This window comes from Felis catus, chromosome B1 (genome assembly GCF_018350175.1).
Source record: "Felis catus isolate Fca126 chromosome B1, F.catus_Fca126_mat1.0, whole genome shotgun sequence".
Taxonomy (NCBI): domain Eukaryota; kingdom Metazoa; phylum Chordata; class Mammalia; order Carnivora; family Felidae; genus Felis; species Felis catus.
Genome location: NC_058371.1, coordinates 193294559 through 193312185, shown reverse-complemented (window position 1 = coordinate 193312185; position 17627 = coordinate 193294559). Strand labels below are relative to the sequence as shown.

Below are 17627 nucleotides of genomic sequence, written 5' to 3'. Positions count from 1 at the left end.
TTGCCTTTTAGTTTTGCTGATTGTTTCCTTCGCTGTGCAGAAGCTTTTTATTTTGATGAGGTCCCAGTAGCTCAGTTTTGCTTTTGTTTCCCCTGCCTCCGGAGACGTGTTGAGTAAGAAGTTGCTGCAGCCAAGATCAAAGAGGTTTTTGCCTGCTTTCTCCTCAAGGATTTTGATGGCTTCCTGTCTTACATTGAAGTCTTTCATCCATTTTGAGTTTATTTTTGTGTATGGTGTAAGATAGTGGTCCAGGTTCATTCTTCTGCATGTCGCTTACTTAAAAATCTTTAAAAAATAAAATAGAAGAAAACATTAAATCCATAACCCAGATGGAACTGCCAGCCTTATTTTTTCAAATTCAAATAATCAGGATTTGTTGAAAGAAAATTACCTGCTAGTGAAAGTCATTCATTAGAGTTGCTTTAAGGATACAATGTTATTTTAAAATTGTTTTCTTTCTGTAAAAAGTAACAGAATGGGATCAAAACTACAATGAGATATCACCTCATACCCGTCAGAATGGCTAAAGTCAAAACCACAAGAAACAACAAATGTTGGTGAGGATGTGGAGAAAAAGGATCCCTCGTGCACCGTTTGTGGGACTGCAAACTGGTGCAGGCACTATGGAAGACAGTGGTGTATAAGAGGCAAATGTTTGTTGAAGAGTTGAGTGGATGTCCCTCAAAAAGTAGAAATAGATCTACCATACGATCAAGTAATTGGACTACTGGGTATTTACCCCCAAAATACAAAAACACTAATTCAAAGGGATGCACGCACCCCATGTTTATTGCAGCATTATTCGCAGTAGCCAAATTATGGAAGCAGCCCAAGTGTCCACTGGCAGATGAATAGATAAAGGAGAGGTGGTGTATATACACAATGGAATATTATTCAGCCATAAAAAGAGTGAAATCTTGCCACCTGCAGCAACATGGGTGGAGTTAGGAGTATATTACGAAGTGAAATAAGTGTCAGAGAAAGGAAAATACCATATGATTTCACTCATAGATGAAATTTAAGAAAGAAAACAAATGGACAAAGAGGAAAAAAGAGAGAGAGAGAGAGAGAGAGACAAACCAAGAAGCATATTCTTAGCTATAGACAATAAATTGATGGCTATCAGAAGTGAGGGGGCTGGGGGATGGGGGGAATAGGTGGTGGGGAGTAAGGAGCGTACTTGTGATGAGCACTAATTCTGAGTATAGAATTGTTAAATCACTCTATTGTACACCGGAAACAAATGCAACACTGTAGGTTGACTATACTGGGATTAAAATTAAAAACTTAATAGAAGAGAAGAAAAAAAACCCACCCCAAAACGCCAAAACCAAAGCAAAGCAAAACAAAACAAGACAAACAACCAGTTCCTCACCGTGCATGTCTAGGATACGGCCTTCATCCCCAAACTCCAAGATGCCAGCTAGTGTTGCAGGATGCTCGAGCAGCAGGATGGAGGAAGGGACCAAAAAAGGGGAGCAGAGTACCTCTTTTTAAAACCAGATTTCTACGGGTGCCCGGGTGGCCCAGTCGGTTGAGAGTCCGACTTCGGCTCAGGTCACGATCTCACAACTCGTGGGTTCGAGCCTCTTGTCGGGCTCTGTGCTGACAGCTCAGAGCCTGGAGCCCGCTTCAGATTCTGTGTCTCCCTCTCTCTCTGCCCCATCCCCACTCATGCTCTGTCTCTCTCTGTCTTAAAAATAAATAAAACATTTAACAAAATAAATAAATAAAACCAGATTTCTGTTTACATTCCATTGGCCAGAGAGTAATCCCATAGCCACAGTTATGGGAGTACAGGGAGGGCAGGGGCATATACTTTTTATATACTTTTACATAAAAGTAAAGTTCAATAACAAATCTTTTGTCCGTAAGACAGACATAGTATTAAGCCTTTGTCCTAAGAAAATTTGAAGCAGAGGAAGGTTACCCAGGTACTGGATGGCCAACTTAAAATTTAGGAATTCTAGTCTGTGTCATATACCATGTCGTCTCTCAATCTCTTATTTAACAAAGTAAATACATGATTTCTATACCAGTACATTTAAAATTATAAATTTGTAATGTACTAGCGGAACTGGAAACATGCTATTGACCCAAGGGAGAAGGAAACTAGTATGTTCCAAGAGGGGGGAAAAAAAGGAGTAGCAGAATGGGGAATTCTATGTATCACCCTTGGAAAATGCTTGTGTTCTTTGGGGGACCACCCAGTATGCCACACCCCTCCCACAAGCACGAGCTCCACAGAGGTAGGGACCATGTTCTTCTCTCTACCTTCCCAAGGCTTGGTGCAGCGCCTGGGTCTGATAGATGTCCAATAATCCTTTGAATGAGATGGCATTTATCACCCACACATCCGCCGTCTCTGTGGATTTTGTTTTTGCTGGGCAGCCACTTTTGAAGCGCAGCTCAGCACTTTCTTACATCTATAACGAATGAATTGCATTAGCTTCCAACGTCGATTTGACTGCGAGGTTTTTAGGGAAACTAGAGAAAAAAGCTTACCTTAACAGAGCGTGACACACTTTGTCCCCCCTCAAACATGCACTTCTCGTCTCTTACTGTGTCTTAGGTTTGAGCACTGATTCCTTCTCCCTTAGAAGTCTATGTTTCCCAAGGAGTAAGATACATATCCATAAGAGATGCTTTTTGTTGTACATGGAACATCATTCCTAGAAATGATGTAATATCAAATCTTGTGGGCCGAAAAAACTATTCTTAACAAATGTTTTTCTTAATCCTTCTGAATACGCCAATGAGAATGATTTCAGTTTGCTATTATGTCTCCTTTATTTTTGCATTTGTTCTATGCCTATCTTTTTGTTGTTTTTTTTCCCTTTCTTTTCTTTTTCCTCTTAACAAAAACTAAGTAGTACTCAGGCCAGAACCTCGATGAGATGGTGGTTTCTTTTCCTTTTTTAAAAAATATTTATTTATTTATTTTGAGAGAGAGAAAAAGAGGGAGAGTGTGAGTGCAGAAGGGGCAGAGAGAGAGGAGAGAGAGTCACAAGCAGGCTCCACACTATCAGTGTGGAGTCTGATGTGGGGCTTGAACCCATGAACTGTGAGCTCACGAGCTGAGCCCAAAATCAAGAGTTGGACACACAACTGACCAAGTCACCCAGGAACCCCGAGATAGTGATTTCTAGCTAGACTTTAGTACCTTAAATTTCTTCAAATTGTATTCATTTTTATAATTACTTCTGTATATATAAAATTATACTAGCTTTTATTTCTTTCATTTTTGTTTATTTATTTATTTTGAGAGTGAGAGAGGCAGAGAGAGAAGAGAGACAGAGATTACCAAGCAGGATCTGTGTTGTTAGTGCAGAACGCGATGCAGGGCTTGAACTCATTAACTGCAAGATCATGACCTGAGCTGAAATCAAGAGGTGGAGACTTAACTGACTGAGCCACCCAGGTGCCCCTAGCTTTTATTTCAATGTAGTGCAATAGATCTTTCTTCTAGAATAAATTTAAATTTAATTTTTTTTTTCAACGTTTATTTATTTTTGGGACAGAGAGAGACAGAGCATGAACGGGGGAGGGGCAGAGAGAGAGGGAGACACAGAATCGGAAACAGGCTCCAGGCTCTGAGCCATCAGCCCAGAGCCTGACGTGGGGCTCGAACTCACAGACCGTGAGATCGTGACCTGGCTGAAGTCGGACGCTTAACCGACTGCGCCACCCAGGCGCCCCCAGAATAAATTTAAATTTAAAATTCAGTCAATTCAAAGAAAAATAGTAATTGATGATTGATAACTTTAGAAAAGTAGAAAATGGTAATATTTGGGGTTTGGAGAAATGGCATTAGATTGAGTTGGATTTTTTGTTATTATTGTTGTTAAGAACAGAGACTCTGGGATGGCATAATGGCTAAATTTATGTGTCAACGTGGCTAGGCCACTGTACCTAGATAGTTGGTCAAACATTATTGTAGTTTTTAAAGATATGACTAACATTTAAATCAGTAGACTTTGAGTAAAACAGACTATTCTCCATAATGTGAGTGGGCCTCATCCAATTGGTTGAAGGCCTTGAAAGAAAAAAAAAAACTGACCTCCCTCATGTAAGAGGGAATTCTGTCAGCAGACTGTCTTTGGACTCAAACTGCTACTCCTCCCTAGGTCTCCAGCCTGCTGGTCTACCCTGAAGATTCTGGACCTGCCAAGCCTCCACAATCATGTGAGTCAATTTCTTAAAATAAATCTTGCTCACTCTGTCTCCGTGTCTTTCTTCCTCTTTCTGTCTTCATATACACACCCATATACACACACCCACACGCACACCCCCTATTGATTTTGCTTCTCTCTGGAGAACTTTGACTAATACACAGTGTTACCTGCATTTTAAATGAGGCTCAAAAGTTAACTGACATCCCTTAAACGTGGCAGGGCCAGGACTCAGCCATGGTTCCGAGTCTGTCCACGATCCCATGTGGCCTTTGCAATTACAGAACCTGTTATAGAAGAAAAAGAAGACAAAAGTGTTTTCAAACTTTAGTCATGGCCCAAGAGATCCATAGGGTTCACAGGTCAGGAGAAGCAGGTAAAATGGATGTGAAATCCCTGTGGCCAAAGAAAGATTCCTCTTGGATGTCATCCTTCAGAAAGTCCCTAACAGCGCCCGTGCACGCCTGTGCACACACACACACACACACACACACCAAATTAATACTCACAGAGCTGAGGTCTAGGATCAGTTACTTGTATTTATTCTTCAATGCTTCTTTATGAAAATATTGCTGGAACAATCATCAGCCAATATGAGTTTATTGCCACCTTGACGGTATAACAATATCAGAATTGGGTGGGGGAAAATCAGGATATTTGGATATTTTGAGGTGTGAGGGGCTGGTTTAAGACAGGTCTTTCAATGCAGGGGCTTGATTAGGATCCGTGGACACAACGAGGCAGGGGCTACCAGGGGGAAGGTTTAGAAGCGTCTTAAGGTATAAACAGTCATTTGATATTCTCTATTGAAATGTTGAGCAGTCTGATGTTCATTTACATCTGTTTGATTTCAGAAAGTTCCTAACAGGAACAATAATGTCATTTGCAACTTTTTATCTTCCTGGGCAAGAGTTTCCTGGAATAATAGTCATGTTGTCAAAGACAGTAATGGTGCAATTTGTTTTTGCCATTTAACAACTTTGCAGCACGACTTATTTTCACTTTTAATTTAATTTATTTTTAAATTTAAATCCAAATTAGTTTGCATATAGTGCAACAATGATTTCAGGAGTAGATTCCTTAGTGCCCCTTACCCACGCAGCCCATCCCCCCTCCCACAACCCTTCCAGTAACTGTTCTCCTTATTTAAGAGTCTCTTATGTTTTGTCCCCCTCCCTGTTTTTATATTATTTTTGTTTCCCTTCCCTTGTGATCATCTGTTTTGTATCTTAAAGTCCTTATATGGGTGAAGTCATATGATATTTGTCTTTCTCTGACTAATTTCACTTAGCATAACACCCTCTAGTTCCATCCACATAGTTGCAAATGGCACCTTCTTTTTTTTTCTCCTTTTTAAAAATTTTATTTTATTTTTTTAGTTTACATCCAAGTTAGCATATAGTGCAACAATGATTTCAGGAGTGGATTCATTAATGCCCCTCACCCATTTAGCCCTTCCCCCCTCCCACAGCCCCTCCAGTAACCCTCAGTTTGTTCTCCATATTTATGAGTCTCTTCTGTTTTGTCTCCCTCCTTGTTTTTATATTATTTTTGTTTCCCTTCCCTTATGTTCATCTGTTTTGTCTCTTAAAGTCCTCATATGAGTGAAGTCATATGACTTTTGTCTTTCTCTGACTGACTAATTTCACTTAGCATAATAACCTCCAGTGCCATCCACATAGTTGCAAACAGCAAGATTTCATTCTTTTTGATTGCCAAGTAACACTCCATCGTATATATATACCACATCTTCTTTATCCATTCATCCATTGATGGACATTTGGGCTCTTTCCATACTTTGGCTATTGTTGATAGTGCCACTATAAACATTGGGGACAGCACAACTTAGTTTTTGCATTCACAAAAAAACTTGTATTGCTGTACAATGTTGATTTTACTAAGAGATTTTTTAAGGGACAGTAGAAAAAATAGGTTTGCCTTGCAGAGTAAAGTCATGTTGATAAAGACAGTAGAATACTAATGTCATGTCAAGGTAGACAGCATGTGGGTGTTCATGGGTTTGGTTCTTAGGATCAAGATTTTTGGTTACAAGTGGCAGAAAACACAACCCAAACAGGAATTTCAGACAAAGAGATTCTGTTGGCTCATGATCCTGCAAAGAATCCAAGTGCAGGCATGCCTAGAACCAGGGACTCTCACTGTTACATCATCTGTTATGCATATATGATTATTGAAAGATATATCACTATTATGTTCCTCTCCATGTCCCAACTCTGCTGTCTTCTATATCAGCCATATTCTCAACCCAACCCCCTGTACTTGTGGGGAGTAGCACCATGGAAAATGATGGAGGGGTGCTATTTTAGAGAGACAGACCAAGACTGTCTCTAGGAAGAAGGGATTTAAATAAGCCATGTGAATGCCTAGGGCAGGCCTTCTGCGCAGAGGAAAAGGCAACGGGCAAAGACCTCAAGTCAGGAATAAGTTTGGGGTGTATGAAACTGGGAACAGGCCAGTGTGATTGGAAAGGGTAAGCAAAGCAGAGAAATGAGTTGGCGATGCTGCAGATTAGAAATGAGACCAGAGAGAGAAGCAAGGGTCGGATTATACAGAGATTTACAAGCGGTCAGACCTTATTCCATATGTGACAGGAAGACTTTGGAGGGTTTGGGCAGGGAAGTGACAGGTCTGTCTTATGTTTTAAACCATTCTAGGTGGAGAATTCACTCTAGGGGAATGGAAGCAGGAAGATGGATTAGGATACAAGGTGAGAGATGAGGGGGGGTTTGATGATAGATCAGCAGGACTTGCTCACGCACCAGACGTAAGGCATAAAGGAAACAAGGGAGTCAAGGATGGGTACTAGGTTTACAGCCTGGATGCAGGCATAATTGTGCATTTATAGAGGTGGGGGCACCTGGGGAAGGAGCAGGCTGGGAGAGTTCTGGACCTGCTTCCTTTGAAATGCCTGCTGGATGTCCACGCAGTGTGTCAAGCACTTGGACAAAAGGGTCTGAACCCAGAGGACAGATTGGTCTTGGGACACTTTGGGAGGCAGAAATGTAAATGACAAAAGCATGGTTCTGAGAACCCATCCTTGGGGCACCCCAACATATAGAGGTTGGGAAGACACGAAACTGCCAAAGGCAACTGAGAAGTGATGACCCGTAAGGTGAGGCAAACCAGGAGTATGATGTCTGGCATCCAGGTAAAGTGAGTATTCCCGGAAAGACCGAGTGATTGATATGTCAGAGGTCCTCAGACTTTGAGTAAGGCAAGCTCTCAGAGCCCACAAGCAGAACTGAGCGCATTACAATTCAGATCTACAAAACACACATTTTCTGTGGATCACTGGTTCTGTGCTTTGAAATCCTCATTCCTGCTAATGATGGTGGAAGAGGGGGTTGGGTGATTCAAGATTCCTTCCCTTTTTTTTTGGATTTTAATTATTCTCTCTGGGGGTAACTCAATGTCTTTGGGGTCAGTATTAAGTTCAAAGGTAGAACTGTTCATCAGCGTTATTTTTCCCTCTCTCAAGGCATTTCTCCTCCACCACCTTATTCTCAATAAAGTTCTGGTGGCAGGAGGGAATATATGGGGCAGGGGTGGGGCCACTGGGTTCTGGTCTTTTCTGGTGTGTGTGGCTCCTGACGGATGGTTCTTTAGTCTTGGCACTGTTCCTGCTCTTGGCCTTTGTCAGCCTCCCAGGCCTCTTTTGCTGCATGTTTGAGGCCTCCCTTCTCAGGATGGGGAGCACAGCGCTCTGGGGGTCTTTCACTGCCCTTTCAAAATCCCTCAGCCATGGCCACCTTAATGTGGGTGCCATGCTAAATGAAGGCATTCTCTCAGGGTCTTGCCATTTACCTTAGTGATGAGAGGAGACAAGAATGAAGTTCCTCCCTTATATTGATTCCAACCTCATGTAGATATTTCTATTGTCCTTCACTCCCTTCTACATTTGGGGGCTTTTATCTTGAATGGGCATAGCCAGGACACTTCCTTCTGACCCCTTTGCCCTATTCTTCTTGAATTTCCTTTTCCTGCAGAGGCACATCACTTACGTCATATCCAGGGGTCTTCCCTCTGGCCTGTGGTGTGATTCTGTGATCCTTGGCAGCCAGATTTGGTTCTAGATAAGTAAAGGAGAACTTTTCCAATATAGAGAAGACTTTCCTGAAAAACAAACAAACAAACCAACAAACAAACTTGGTATTTAACCCTACTGTGTCCCTAGGAAGTCAACTTTGAGAGTCAAGGCTAAGAAAAAAAATTTTTTTTTTAAAGGAATGAGTGTTGAGGGGCGCCTGGGTGGCGCAGTCGGCTAAGCGTCCGACTTCAGCCAGGTCACGATCTCGCGGTCCGTGAGTTCGAGCCCCGCGTCAGGCTCTGGGCTGATGGCTCAGAGCCTGGAGCCTGTTTCCGATTCTGTGTCTCCCTCTCTCTCTGCCCCTCCCCCGTTCATGCTCTGTCTCTCTCTGTCCCAAAAATAAATAAACGTTGGAAAAAAAAAAAAAAGGAATGAGTGTTGAAATTTGTCAGAAGTTATTCAGCACTTATGGAAATAGTAACATATTTTTTCTTCTTGAATCCATTGATGTGATGCATTCTATTCATGAATGTTCTTATATTGATATATCATATATTCTCTTTTTCAACTGAAGTATACATGACACACAACGTTGTATCAGTTTCAAGGGTAGAACACAATGATTCACTATTTGTATATATGGTGAAATGATCAGCACAATAAGTCTAGTTAACTTCTTTCACCACACAGTGACAAAGTTTTTTTTTTTTTTTAAGGAGAACTTTTACTATCTATTCTCTTAGCAATTTTTAAATATGCAGTATAATACTATCAATGCTAATCACTCTGCCGTACATTACATCCCCATGACTTATTTATTTCATAACTGGAAATTTGTTCTTCTTGTGTATGAAGTTAATCAGAAATACCTTCTAATTAGCTCTTCTTCCAAAGCAGAGACATCCATCCATCCATCCATCCATCATTCATCCATCAACCCATCCATCATCTATCCATCCATCCATCCATTCAGTGTGATATGGAGCCACAGGGCAATATTCTCTAAAAGGAATGAAAAATACAACTATTTAATCAGGCACACTATTTTAATAACATTATCTCCTTTTTGTCTGGCCTCTTACAACACTGCCTGGGGTAGTATCATGAAATAATTGCTCTTACTTCTCGTGGGCTTTCCGGCCATATCGGAGCAGTTGTCTCTCATTCCATACACTCAAACCACTCAAACAGTCCATGTGCAGCGAGGGGGGGTGGGACTCTGCTTCAGTCTCTCCTTGCCAGACAGACATTGTCAGCCGGTCCTGAATTCAAATTGTGTTTCTTGCATCCCCATATGTGTGACCATGTGTAAGTTACCTCTGCTTTCCGAGCCTCACTTTTAACTTAATTATAAAATGTGCATAATAATACTGATCTCAAAGGATCATTGCGAATATTGAAGGGAATTCATAAATGTAAGAAGCTAGCTATGGAGTTGGTATTCCAAAAAAAATACAATATAAGAGTACTTAAAAGGGAATTCAAATTTCTGATCATAGCCTCCAGGTCTGGTGGCTGGGCACTCTCTACGTCTAATGACTTAAGAAAAAAATTTAATGTTTTTATTTTTGAGACAGAGAGAGAGCACGAGCATGAGCAGAGGAGGGGGAGGGGCAGAGAGAGGGGGAGACATAGAATCTGAAGTGGCCTCCAGTCTCCAGGAGGTCAGCACAGAGCCTGACATGGGGCTCAAACTCTTGGAGTGCGAGATCATGACCTGAGCTGAAGTCGGATGCTCAGCCGACTGAGCCACCCAGGCGCCCCTCTACATCTAATGATTTTTCTGTCTAACCAGCCACTCCTGCAGCCCCAATGGGGTGTCAGACAATTCAGTTTGGTTCTGTTATGCCCAGAATTCGTGATCCCCAAAGACCACCAGGGAGCCGAATCCGATGCAAAAGCAAAGAGCCTTTATTCGAGCTAGCTGGAGCTCAATCCCCTACCTGCACAGACGGAGCGTTGACATGCTGGAGAGAGAGCAGGTTTCAAAAGCACAAAGGTTTTATAGGGATCTAGAGGCAGTTGGTAGGGTAATGGTCGTGACCTTAGCCGATTGGCTGGGGAAGGGTCAGAGTCCCGTTGCTCAGGTTGCCGGGTGTGGTTTGAACAGGAAGTTTGAAAGGGAATTTCTTTCTGCGGTTTCCCCGGAAAGGGGGCCATGTCGGGGACTTAGTCACTCAAGATGGAGGACACAAAACAAAATGGAGTCGGACCGGTCTAGGTCCGCTCTTTCAGTTCTGACACTAACTGCCAGGAGTCCATCTCAGACTCACCAGGACGTGTTCCCACAAGACTGCCTACCCTCACTTCAGACGCCAGTAGCGAGTATCAGGTCCCCAAGCTTCCTACACTTTGGTCAAAGTTTGGCTACAAAGTCAAGGGTTCCTACCCCTCTCCCTCCCTCTGGTTCCATAATTTGCTTCTATGATTCACAGAACTCAGGGAAATGCTCTGCTTACTATCACATTGTGTTGTAAGGGATGAAAATGAACAGCCACATGAAGCAGCATATAAGGCCAAGGCCGAAGGCACCTGAGCACAGGAGCTTCTGTTCCGTGGAGTTGGACTGCATCACCCTGCCGGCACACGTGACTGCCAATGTGTAAGCTCTCTGAGCCCATTGTTTAAAGCGTTTTACGTAGGTTTCATTATGTAGGCGTGATTGATTAGATCTTTGGCCATTAGTGATTGAACTCGGCCTCCATCTTCTCTCCCCTCCCTAGAGTTTGGGGCATTGGGCTGAAGGTTGTAACCCTCAAATCCTGGGGCTGTTTCCTCTGACAGCTAGCCCTTACCCTGAGGCTATCAAGAGTTACCTCATTAGCGTAAACTCAGGTAAGGTTCACAAGGGCTCCTTATGAATAACAAAAGTTGCCCCAATCATCCCTGTCACTCAGGGAATTCCAAAGGTTTTAGGAGCTCTGTGCCAGGAACTGGGGACGATGACCAAATTTATTTTTATTATTATTATTTCACCAGTTTACCCCCTCGTCTTTGGCGACAGATCCCTCACAGCAAAATGATCATACCTGTCAGAGCATTCACATCTGATTTAGTATTTTAAAAACAGATACAGCAATAGTACCAATATGAATACACCTAACAGATTTGGAGAAGCCAATGTAAGCTAGAGATAGGTTTAAAGAAATAACTAATTTGTCTCATAAAGCCATTACATACACTTTCTTATTCTTGACAATTACATGCATTTTCTCCACTCTGCTTAAAAGTTTTCCACGCACAAAAACAAGGGTGATATGTATTTCTGCATAGCACACTGTGGCACATGGGGCTGCCATTTTGTTATTTTAAGATTTGATTGCTAATTGCATTGTTCTTTTCCCCTATGATCTACTGCCTTTTGTGCTTCTCAGGAGCTTGGGCAGAACTACTTAGCATAGAAATCAGCTGATGGTTAGCTAGATCCAGTTCCTCCTCAGGCCAGTCAATTTCGATAGGTGTTCTGTCCTGAAGAGCTTTTGACTCAATCCCCCAATACATTTGATAACCAATATCAGTGTTATCACAAGACTACACGAAGTAGTAGCCTTACCGACAACATCAGTATTACGCCATATGGCAGTAGGGTCATGGTACAACTTGGTACCGTGAAAAATCTGAAAAATAGAAGCCCAAAGATACAGTTGTGTTACTAGAGCTCCTTTTCTTGGAGAAGTGGATAAAGGGCACCAAAGATGGCTGATTGGACTAAAACAAACCCTGGTCTCTAGCTTCGAGACCCCTCCTCCGGTTTCTTCTTCCTTTGTTTGCCGTGCACGCGAAAACCCCCACAGATATGGAGGCTGTCGGCTATAAATTATCCTCCTCACTTGCATTCCGGGCTCAGACCTTTGGAAAAACAGCCTCCTCTGAGTTTGCCGGTGTAAAATAAATCTCCAATCCACCAAGATGTCTGAGTGCCGCTTGGTTTTTTCGCCAGCGTTCCAGCCTGGTTCCGTAACACATTTAGTCATTAAGGGATGGTCCAGTTCATTATCATATCACATCATATGGCCAGAATGTCTTCCAGGGTGATCTCACTCAGATTTGCAGACTGCCATTTGACCTTGTCAGATTCCAGAAGTAGGAGTGGTCTTGGCAAACACTAGCTTCACACTTCTGGGTCTCCAGTATAACTGTGCTAAGAGATAATGCTATTCCTTTGCTCTGAGTCTCTTTAGAGGTATTAACATAATATTGGATTTCACTTGTTGCATAGCTCACTTATCATTTCTTTACACTCAGCTATTATTTCTCCTTCTCTCCATTTTTTTTAAGTTTATTTATTTATTTGGGGGGGGGAGGGGCAGAAAGGGAGGGAGACAGAGAATCCCAAGCAGACTCCATGATGTCAGTGCAGAGCCCGACATGGGGCTCGGTCCCACAACCATAAGATCATGGCCTGAGCCCAGATTAAAAGTTGAATGCTTAACCAACTAAGCCACCCAGGCAACCTTGTTTTTTTTGTTGTTGTTGTTTGTTTTTTTACACAAACTTTTTCACCTTTGGAAGGGACATTGGTCCAGATATCTGGCAGTAATAGTAGCCTAGCAACTGCCTACCCTTCAGTCCACTCCCATTCATGTAGGGTAGGGTGACACATGGACAGAACTAGTGGGCCATCTCAACCACAGGCAGCACAATAGCATTTACTGTCAACTCCAACTTTCCCAGATGGGGTGCAGACACAATCTACCCATTGGGCCTTGAGGAGTTCTAACATAAAGGTTTAAAAGGGTTGTTATGGTTTCCTACTGAGGAATCATCTCTGCTTCCAGTAACTGCCATGGGACCCCTGGCTCTGGAAGCACTGCATCATGTAGGAAAAAAGAAAGTCGTGGGAGAGAACTGTACGATTGGGCCAGCATTCCCCCTCACCCCTGTTCCCAGATATCCCAGAAAATTAGAGGGATCCATCCAGTGGGGACCCTTAGCCCCACTCGTGTTGAGTGTGAACACACAGTCATGAGGTTGTGTAAGCCAGCCACTCACACATTTATCTCTCCCCTCCCCATTTTATTAACAAGTTTCTTTAAGATTTTCTTTTTAAGGCATCTTCACACCCAATGTGGGGCTTGAATTCACAATCCTGAGAGTCGTGTGCTCTACCAATTGAACCGGCCAGGTGCCCCTCTCCACTCCCCATTTAGACAGTAAACGTTCAACTGTCCATTTGAATTCGTTATTAAACCTCTCCTCGGAGAAACGATGTGCAGCTCATATGCCCATTTGATGTGATATCTCTTGCCCACTGTTGGACACTATGGGCTGTAAAGTGCATCCTTCAGTCTGAAGACATGTAACTCAGCCACCTCAATTGATCCAGTATATTCTGTTCCAATCCTTTAATAGTGGTGTCAGCATTTGCACGCACTTGGGCACACACGGCCCAGTCTGGAGTAAGAGTGTTCCGCTCAGGGCCCACGTATTGCCTCCTGGGGCCACCAGCATTTTTCCGATGCATCCACCCACCAGCTGTGGGTGAGACTTTTCCCCCGGGGAATTTTCCCCATTACCACTTGCAGCCTCTCTTGTTGGCAGACAGAGCAGTTCTTGGCATTTTGGGACTCGAGAGGGTGCACGAGGAATGAGTTTAGCCTCAGCTCATCTCCACGTTGCTGCAGCCCTGCCCTGCCCTCTCATTTCATGGACTCAGGCAGTCGCTTCCTGGGAGAACACCAGGAAGGCCCCTTGGTGGTTCCAATCACCTTCTGAACCTGGAAAAGAGTTCTTCTGATGGGCATCAACATGTCTCACTTTAATACACTTCTTAGATTCCCAGAGTGATTTCCATAGGGCTGCACACTGTATAGACACCCTTGAACAGGCCAGTTTTCTGCTGCTCGTTTACCTGACCACGTGGCCAGGCCATTGGCTCCTGCCCATGAGTTGGTGAAAACTCAAACACAGGGACCTTTGTCATTGTTCAATTCTGCTATCACCACTACGAAAAGGGCATGCAGTTCAGCCAATTGAGCTTATTTATTCTTCCCTCCTTCAGAGTCTTTCCATCCGCTGGTCTTAAACTTGCAGCCTTGCAAACAGGATACTCTCCATTCGCCTTGGAACTGCCCCATGAACCAAGTGGCTTGGTTGGTCAGTTGAGTGCTGTTCACGCGATAGGTTTCAGCAATTTCTGAGGTGATCCCAGTCAGTCGTAGGAGAAAAGCGGCTACTTCCCTAGGTGTAGAGGCAGGTGCCTCCTCAGTTCCCCTGGTAGCATGCTCCTGCAGGAACTGTTTCCATTTTCTTCTGGAACTCCTCTGGACCCTGCCCTCCTTATTAGAGTGCTTCTCTGATGTCACCCAAGGCATTATGGGTATCTCAGGGATCGTGGTTATTTCACGTCTTTCAGTCATACAGGCAGTCTCAAATGCCCCAGAACAAGCTAGTAATTGTCTCCCAAATGCTGAGAACTGGGCAGTGGCATGTGGAATTTTCTGGTCCAAAATTCAATGCTTGTCCCTGGGAGACACACACAGGTTTTTGCCATAGGCTTCAGTCTGCATGTACAATAGCAGATACTTCTAAAATTATATCTGAGCAGGGATCACAGGGCTTAAAAGCACTGAGAGAGTTATCCTTTTATATAATTGAGACGTGGCCTACTTTTGGTCAGCTCCCGGCTCAAACATGGCCTTCTCTAGGGAAGTCTTGTGAAACTAGCAATATTTCCAGATGTGAAATCTGTGTTCTCCAAAATCCAGATAAACCAACCAAATGCAGGGCTCTTTGTTTGGTCCTAGGGGTGGGTAATAAATAACAGCGGTTTGTTTTCAGTCACTTGTGGAATGTGCTGGATGGTTCCTGCCCAGATTAGTTTTCGAATAGCGCTGGTTGAGTAGGTCCTTGGATCTTTGTTGGATTTATTAATCTACCTTGCACGTTCATGTGAGTCACTGCAGTGTTCAAGTCAGACCTAACTTGCTCTTAGGTTTCCAATATTATCATAAAGTCATCAATATAGTATATATTACACTTGGGACTTGCACCAAATCCAATCCCTTCTGACCAAATGATGACAGTAAACTGGTGGATTCAAGATCACCCTGTGGCCGTAAAGTAGATGTATATTTGGATCCTTTACACATGAGGGCGAACTTCTGTTGGTTCTCTTTTGAGACTGGAAAGTGTTTGCAAGATCAATCACAGAGTATTTTATGATCTGTTTTCACTGATAATATTTCTGACAATAAATGTGTGTGTTTTTTTCCCCTCCACACCAGCCAATTCTACTTTCTGGGTACCAAATAGCTGTTCTACAATTCAGTTTGGATCTGAGGCCAACCTCTTGCAGTTAGTCTCAGACTCTACAGCTTAAAAATTTTTTTTAATGTTTATTTTTTAGAGAGAGAGACAGCACATGAGCAGGGGAGGGGCAGAGAGAGAGAGAGAGAGAGAGAGAGACAGAATCCGAAGCAAGCTCCAGGCTCTGAGCTGTCAGCACAGATCCCGATGCAGGGCTCGAACTCATGAACTGTGAGATCATGACCTGGGCTGAAGTCGGACGCTTAACCAACTGAACCACCCAGGCACCCCCAGAAACTGCTATATTCCTAGTTTGTCTAGTGTTTCCTCCTGGTGTCATTTAAGTTGTTCCTTAAGCCCCTATATTTTCTGCACTCCTGATGATATACAGATACTTGACTAGATTCACATTAAATACTTTTTCCCAGAATACTTAGCTTTCCTATAGCTGCTGTAACAAATTATTACAAATAATTTGTGTGGCTTAAAACCACACAAATGCATTACCTTGCAGTTCTGGAGGTTAGAAGTCCTACTCAGGTCTCACTGGCTAAAATTAAGGTGTCGGCTGGGCTGTGTTCCTTTCCAGAAGTTCTTGGGGAGAATCAGTTTCTTGGTCTTTTTCATCTCCTAGAGGCTGCTCACGTTCTTTGGCCATCGCCCCCTCATCCACCTTCAAAGTCACATTGTATCCCTTTGGCCATTCTTCTGCAGTCACCTCTCCCTCTGAAAGTTCTCTTTTAAGGGCTCCCATGATTAGATTAGGCCCACCTGGATATTCAGGGTGAGCACTTACCTGCAAAACTCCTTCTGCCAGGGAAGATAGCACATGCACAGATTCCAGGCACTAGAACACGGGCGTTTTGGTGGGGATCCGTGTCATGCCTACCACAAGTTCACAGGTGCTACTTCGTGGGTCATCAGAACAAAAGCCCCATTAGGAAACTGTCCTTCTACTAGTAAAGCCAAGTTTCAGGGGGTTCAATCACGGAGAGGAGAGCAGTTAGCAAAGCCATGTGGGCACAGAGCTACCTGGGTGTGCGAGGGAGGGGATAAAAAAATGTAGCTGCCAGAACCCTACCCCAAAGATTCTGATTCCTTAGGTCAGGGCTTGTAGCTGCCATACGACGTCCTCTTTCCTCCTACAGAAGTGGGTGAATCACCCTTGCCCAAGCCTGGGGCCCAGTCTTGGAGGAAACAGGCAGGAGAGTACAGGTAGAAGCTTGTTTTCTTGATCTCCTTCTGAGGTCTGGCGTCTCAAGGGCACCTAGTTGGTGGAGTCATTTCCCCGTTTGCCAATAGTCGCCAGCAAGAACGAACATGCAGGTGACAGTCAAAATCGGTGAGCTTCCTCAGGGAAATGGTCACTGACAGATTTACTTCCGTGGGAGACAGCAGACTTCTTCACCCAGGCCATTTGCCAAAAAAAAAAAAAAAAAAAAAAAAAAAAAAGGAGGGGCTGACAAAATTTTTTTGCAATATTTAGCATTTAAATTATATGAATTTAAAAATGTGAATTTTAACTGATTATATTAATTTAAAAAAGGCAGTAGAAAAGTTGAAAAAAATCAAATGTGTAAAAGATAAGCCTCCTTCCCTAGTTCTCCTTGTTAGAAACAGGAGATTGATTGCCTTGTCAGTTCATCTCCTTGTTATCAATTTGTTACGTATCCTTCCAGAAAAATATTCTGTTTCCACAACATATTTATGTAGACATGCCTATATCTTATACAAATGAGACCATCCTATACAAACACCATTCCATATTTTGCCTGGACCTGACTTCATATCAGCATGTAAAATCTCCCACATTCCTTTTACAATTGCACATCTTGCATGGGTGACAAGGATTTATTGTGCTATCTCCCTATTTATGTTCTTTTAGGTTCTTTCCAGATTTTGCTACTACAATCCTGAAGTAATTACTAATCTTGCATAAATGGCATTTCCCACACATCTGAGTCTGTTTTAGGGCAAATATTTAGAATGGGATTTCCTGAGTTAAAGGGTTTGTTTATTTATAAGTTTGATTAGATACTACCAAAAAGGTTGTGGCAATTATAGTCCCAACCAACAGAGTGTGAGAGTGTCTATTTCAAAACCCTTCTTTTGGGGCACCTGGGTGGCTCAGTCGGTTGAGCGTCCGACTTCGGCTCAGG

At 43.1% G+C, this 17627-nt stretch overlaps 1 long non-coding RNA gene across 2 annotated transcripts; it reads right to left on the bottom strand.

Moving 5' to 3' along the window:
• Positions 1–235: 235 nt before the first annotated feature.
• Positions 236–16809, bottom strand: LOC109499259. 2 transcript variants are annotated; one of them, XR_002741944.2, is made up of 3 exons: positions 15976–16809; positions 8195–8306; positions 236–285 (listed from the first exon to the last, which is right to left on the bottom strand). It is a non-coding gene; the product is annotated as an uncharacterized LOC109499259 (long non-coding RNA). The 2 variants fall into 2 exon arrangements; XR_002741943.2 differs by lacking the exons at positions 8195–8306; positions 15976–16809 and adding exons at positions 392–458; positions 1376–1611 and having other exon boundaries at positions 250–285.
• Between the last annotated feature and the right edge of the window lie 818 nt (positions 16810–17627).